Source organism: Gossypium arboreum, chromosome 9, assembly GCF_025698485.1.
Source record: "Gossypium arboreum isolate Shixiya-1 chromosome 9, ASM2569848v2, whole genome shotgun sequence".
NCBI classification, from domain to species: Eukaryota; Viridiplantae; Streptophyta; class Magnoliopsida; order Malvales; family Malvaceae; genus Gossypium; species Gossypium arboreum.
In genome coordinates this window covers 42,388,230-42,394,394 of record NC_069078.1, presented here as the reverse complement: position 1 = coordinate 42,394,394, position 6,165 = coordinate 42,388,230, and the positions used below count along the sequence as shown (strand labels likewise).

The 6,165-nt window shown below is 36.7% G+C and overlaps 1 non-coding gene across 1 annotated transcript; it reads left to right on the top strand.

The window, feature by feature from the left end:
• The first annotated feature begins 310 nt into the window (after nucleotides 1-310).
• Nucleotides 311-416, top strand: LOC128281222 (small nucleolar RNA R71). The gene has a single exon (XR_008271435.1). It is a non-coding gene; the product is annotated as a small nucleolar RNA R71 (small nucleolar RNA).
• Nucleotides 417-6,165: the final 5,749 nt, after the last annotated feature.

Genomic DNA, 6,165 nt, shown 5'->3' with positions numbered 1-6,165 from the left:
TCCATTCGTCTCGGACCTCATTACTGGATGTACCTGAGTAGAACCAAGTAAACCATCAATCTTTTTATTTAGAAGTTCTACTTAGTTTGATAGCATAGTAACTGAATCAACATTATAAATGCCTACTGTTTTAGTTGGCTTAGTCCTCATGACTTGCCACTGATAGTTATTCAGTGACATCTCTTCAATAAATTCGTAAGCCTGTTTTGGTGTTTTGTTGTTGATGGTTCCCCCGGCTGCTGCATCAATGATTTGCCTTGTTGAAGGGCTCACACCATTGTATAATGTTTGAACTTGCAACCATAGAGGTAATCTATGATGAGGACACCTTCGTAGTAGGTCCTTGTATCCCTCCCATGCATCATAAAGAGTTTCTAAGTCCATCTACACAAACGAAGAGATATCATTATGTAATTTGGTTGTTTTAGCTGGTGGGAAATATTTTAATAGAAATTTTTCAGTCATTTGTTCCCAAGTAGTAATTGACCCTCGTGGTAACGAGTTCCATCACTGTTTAGCTTTTTCCTCAATGAAAAATGGAATAACCGAAGACGAATGGCATCGTTCGAAATGCCATTAATTTTAAATGTATCGCAGAATTCCAGGAAATTTGCCAAATGAGTGTTTGGATCCTCATCCTGCAAACCATCAAACTAAACAAATTGCTGTATCATTTGAATTGTGTTAGGTTTCAGTTCAAAATTATTTGCAGCAATAGTAGGTCTAACTATACTTGACTCAGTTCCTGTTAAAGTAGGTTTAGCATAATCGTACATAGTACGAGGAGCAGGATTTTGATTTGCTAGTTCAACGGGTATCGCAGGAGGTAGCTGATTGTCTTGGTTTTCAACCATCTCCTCAGTTGGGGTTTGAATATCGTCCTCTTTCTCGTTCTCTGTGTATCTAAAGCTTCGCCTTATTTCTCTTTGGTTTTTGCGAACTATACGATCGATTTCTTCGTCAAAATGTAGTGGTCCTGACGGGTTTCTTCTAGTCATAAACTATAAAAACCTGCCAAGATAAAGAAAAAATAAATTAATGAATAATAATAAAAATAAAATAGAATTAACTTGCAAGAAAAATAAAGGGCAAAAGTAATAAAAATTGAGTGTTCCTAATATCTTAGTTCCCCGGCAACGGCGCCAAAAACTTGATTGCAATTTTCGTGACAGGTAAGTTTTATATATTTATAATTAATCGTTCACTAACTATTATCACGACGTAGGCAAGTGTACCTATCGAACAGTAGTATAGTTTTAGCAAGACTGGATTGTCGAACCCAAATGAACTAAAAGTACTAGTAATGCCTCTCTTTTTATTATCTAGCCTATGAATAAGGGGGTTTCGTTTTAACTAACTAATTATCTAAACTAAGAATTCACAGAAAATAAAATTGGGGATTACTTTTGGAAAAACGATTGAATTAAGACAACACCTAAGGAAGAATCCACCTAGACTTCACTTGCTATTCTGACTCTGAATCAGACGATTTATTTATTTAACTTGTTCCGTAGAGATCCCTAAGTTATGTTATTATCCCTATTCAAGACTAATAATGTCTAATCCCTAGATTGAATAATTGAGACTTTTCTCTAATTAACACCCTAGGGTTGTATTAACTCAATCTATGGATCCCCTTATTAGGTTTCAACCTAATCCGGAAAATTCTTATCACCATATCTCTAGGCGCGCAATCAATTCCGCTTAATTATGACAAATGTGCTCTTAGACGGGGTCTATTCCTCCTCTGAATAAGAGCTTATCTTGAATCAGTATCCTGGGATATCAAAACAAGAATTAAGAACACAAAATTAAGAACAAGTTAAATATTTATCATACAATGCAGAAAATAATGACAAGATTCGTCTTAGGTTTCATTCCCCTTAGGTATTTAGGGGATTTAGTTCATAACTAAAAAGGAAAACATCTCAGAAGAATAATGAATGCAAAACATAAAGAAAAACCAAAACACCTGAAGGGAAATTAAGGGGAGATCTTCAGTCTTGATGGTGAATTTGGCTTCTGAGATAGATCAAGTGACTTCCCTTGAGTAGTTCCCTACCACTTTTTCTCCATCCCCCCCTTTCTTCCTCCTCTAGGGCATAATTATAGGCTTTAGAATGCCTAAAAGCCGTCAAAATTAGCCTTGTTCGAATTGGACTCAACTTGGGCTCGGCAGGGACACGCTCGTGTGTGATTACTTCAGGCCGTGCTCGAGCCTGTTAGAATGGCACGGACGTGTGTTCTACCCGTGTGAGTCGTGCTTCGATTTCTCCAAATTGACACGGCCATGTGGTCTGCCTGTGTGAGGAAGTCCAGGCCGTGTTAATTCTATACTTTGGCCTATTTTCTCCATTTTTGGCCCGTTTCTCGTTCCTTCCACTCTCCTATGCTCTCCTAAGTATAAAACATGAAATTAAGGCATTAGGAGCATCAAATTCACTAATTATAAAGGAAAATCATCCATAAAATGTGTTAAGCATGGGGTAAAAATATGTATAAATTATAGCTTATCAATAGTTAAGAGAGAATTGATGGCTAAATTTGCAAGGGTTCAAATAAAATTAGGCCATATAGTCTCAAGTTAGGTTTCAAAGGATAAAAATTTCATAATGGTTGGCTTGAAAGGTTCAAACGGTCCAAACAATGGTTGCCTTGTAACACCCCTATCCCGTAACCGTCGCCGGAATAGGTAAGGGGCATTACCGGACTTGTAACTCATGTCAGAACAGTAAAATTTTGAACTTTTTCTTGAAATAAAGATCATTCATTTAAATAAGTACTAAGCACAGCCAGGGATAAAATTTAAACTTCTCTAAGTAAACATTCAAAAGATGCCATTTTCGCATGGCTTATATACATTAACCAAAAATATTCTTCCGCCACTAGTCTTGTAACACCCCCAAACCCGGCCCAGACGTTATGGCCGAATCTGACGTGCCACATTGGAGTTGAAAAACCCACGTTCCGTTTTTAGTGTTTTAAAATCATATATTTTGTTGAGTTAACAAAGTGTATGGAAGCTGGGCACCAGGTAGGTATCCGAGACAGAGGAGGTGAGCCATGAAGGCTGCTTAAGTACCAAGCTCTTTGATTGGATCCAATCCTAGACATGCCCACAACCATAGCCACACTTTGTTATATCGAGTTTAAATTCGTTTAAGTGGACGTCTTTGATTAACCGATGAATCGTGGTGTTGAGATAATTTGAAAACAAGTATCATTTTGAAAACACGTCCTAAGTCTAGCCCATTTGAATAATTATTAACCAATTTTAAAGTTATTAAAATTAAAATAATCCCGAAAAGAAATAAAAGAAAAGTTAAAATTGGCCTTATTACAACCCAAAAATAAATAATAGTTAAAGGAAATTAAATGGAAACCAACACTTTATTTAAAGCCCAAGACGATCACCGTGGCCACTCTGAATGTGACATCCCTAATTTGACCCTAGTCGGGAAGTGGTGTCGGGACCATTAAACCGAGTCTTATAAGTAATTAAAAGTTATATTCTATGTTTATGATGTTAGCAAATGCATGTGTGAAAGTTGCATGCATTAATTTGAACATTTCTATGTGAATTTATTTAGATGGACTTATATGAAACATTGTTGAGAGGTGATAGGCCAATCTTCAATGGTCTAATAGTATATGCATGCAAAAGAATGGTTTTGCATGTCAATTTACCCAAAGAGAAGGAAGTGGCCGGCCATGGTGATGAAGATGGGCAAAAGAAAACATGTCTTAAACATGTTTTGCTAGTGGTGGATGTTAGAAATAATAAAATAAGAGCATGGGTAAAGAAATGAAAAAAAAAAAATGAGTGTGGATGCTTCCCCCTCCTTGTGCCATACATGAGAGAAACAAAAACAAAGAAAGAAAAAAATTTTGTTCATCTATTTTCACTCTCCTTTTGGCCGAAAATACTAAGGATAAGGAAGAAGTTTTGCTTCATACTTGGTTTGGAAGAGGATTAGGAAGAGGTTGGCTATACTTGCATCAAGAGTAAGGTATGTTTGAGGTTGTGCCATGAGATTCATGCATGTTTTTGGTTGCTAGATTGATGTTCCTGTTAGCCCATGGTTCAAATCTTTGTTATGTCATGGGAATGAAATTCGGCCAAAGTGAATATGGTGATAAAGCCATTGCATGCTAAGTGTGAAGCTTGATGATGATGCATGCAATGATGGATTGTCTACTCTTGAAATTCCTTTGTAGCCATCTTGAGTAAGACTTTGAGTTTTCTTTTTGTTTAACCATGATTGAAGTTGGAAGGGGCATGATTGTGATGTATTCGGCCATGATGCATTCATGAGCATGGTTCATGCTTCTTGCATGTTAGTTAAAATTTGTGTTTTGGATGGCTATGGACACCTTGAAATTCGGCCATGCACATATATGTATATATATGCTTGCACATGATGTTTTGGTTATGAAGTAAGTGATGAATATGTTTGTTTAAAGAAGAAAATGTTGAAGAATGTTTGTGAAATTGAAAGTACATTCGGCCTAGTACACATATGATGTGGAAATCTTGGAATTTATTGTTGATTTGGTGCAAGTATGACTAAGTATAATCGGCCATATGAGTGCTTGATGCTATATTATAAGTATTGAGCCACAATATGTAAAACATTAACTAGTAAAATGCATGCTGTTTTTGTGTGGTATTAAGTGTATAATTGGCCTCAAATTGGACATGTATATTCGGCCTTAGGTAGCCTATTGATGGCCTTAGCTTTTCCTTGATGCTTGAATGAATTGTATTGAATTGCTTGATGTAGTATAAAATGTGCATGACCATTGTGTATTCAAGCTAAAGGGTGGCCATATGACCATTTAAACTCCTTGTTATATTCGGCCATAAGCTAGCATAATGAGGTTTTAATAAATTAAATTTTTTGAATTAGCTCAAGAGTTTAGAGGCCACAATTGGACAAGGGAAGGAAAAGTGATCGAATAGCCGTAAAAGCCGTTCGACAACATCCGAGGTAAGTCCTCAAGAAGTGACCCTACTTGAATTATGTGAAATGAAATATGGATGTGTAATGATTATTGATTTATGTGTGTATGAGTATTTGAATGATACCCTGCTAAGTCCCGAAGGCGATTATGCTAGTGATTACATTTGTGTTTGAGCCTTAGTAACGAAAATGAAACATGAATGTCTAATGATTATTGATGTATGTGTGCATGAGCAATTGAATGATATCCGGGCTAAGTCCCAAGACATTTATGCTGGAAATTATATCCGGTTAAGACTCAAGGCAATTGTGCTAGTGGCTACATCCGGCTAAGACCAAGGCATTCGTATGCTGCGTCGTTCTATCCGGCTAAGACCAAGGCATTCGTGCACGTGGTTATATCCGGTTGTATTCAAGAAGCTTGGGCTGGAGGTGAGTGTTGGTTGCTGTAATAAATTCAATTAGTACGCTCGAAAAGCCCAAAGAATAAGGTATGATTATATGTGCATTGGAAAAGTCGACATGTTTGAGCAACATTCGCTCAATCGACTAACGAATTTCAACTATTGAAGTGGTTGATACCTTGTGAAAGTATATAATGATGAAGTGTGAAGTAAGAATGATTATGTGAATGTGTATTAATGAAATGATGCATTTGGCTATGTGAATGTATTGCTTTAATTAAAGCTGATTTTATTCCTTGAGACTTACTAAGCATAAAAATGCTTACCCCGTTGCTTTGGCTCTCTATTTTATAGATTTTGCTCGATAGCAACCGGATTCGGGATCATTAAAGTCGAAGTCAGCTACACTATCAAAGCCTCCATTTTGGTATAATTTTTGGTTGAACTTTGAAATGGCGTGTATAGGACTACCCCTTGTCGGTTCAATTGTGTTGTGATGTATATGTGTACGGCCATGCGAAAATGGCTCGTAGAAGTCAAGTACGAACTTAGACCATTTGTGAATTGTATACATATATATATGGTTTCATGATGTAATTATGGATTGGAAATGGGAGTGTTGGTCACATGATCAGCCATTGGAATGGCTAAAATGGTCATAGGTGAACCTATGTATGGCAAGACTAGTTGGATCATGGAGACTACAAATAGATAAGACCTACCTTGAAAACAGATGCTGGCAGCAGCACTGGAGTGGTTTTGAAAAATCACCAAAATTTGAACGAATGGTATTAAAT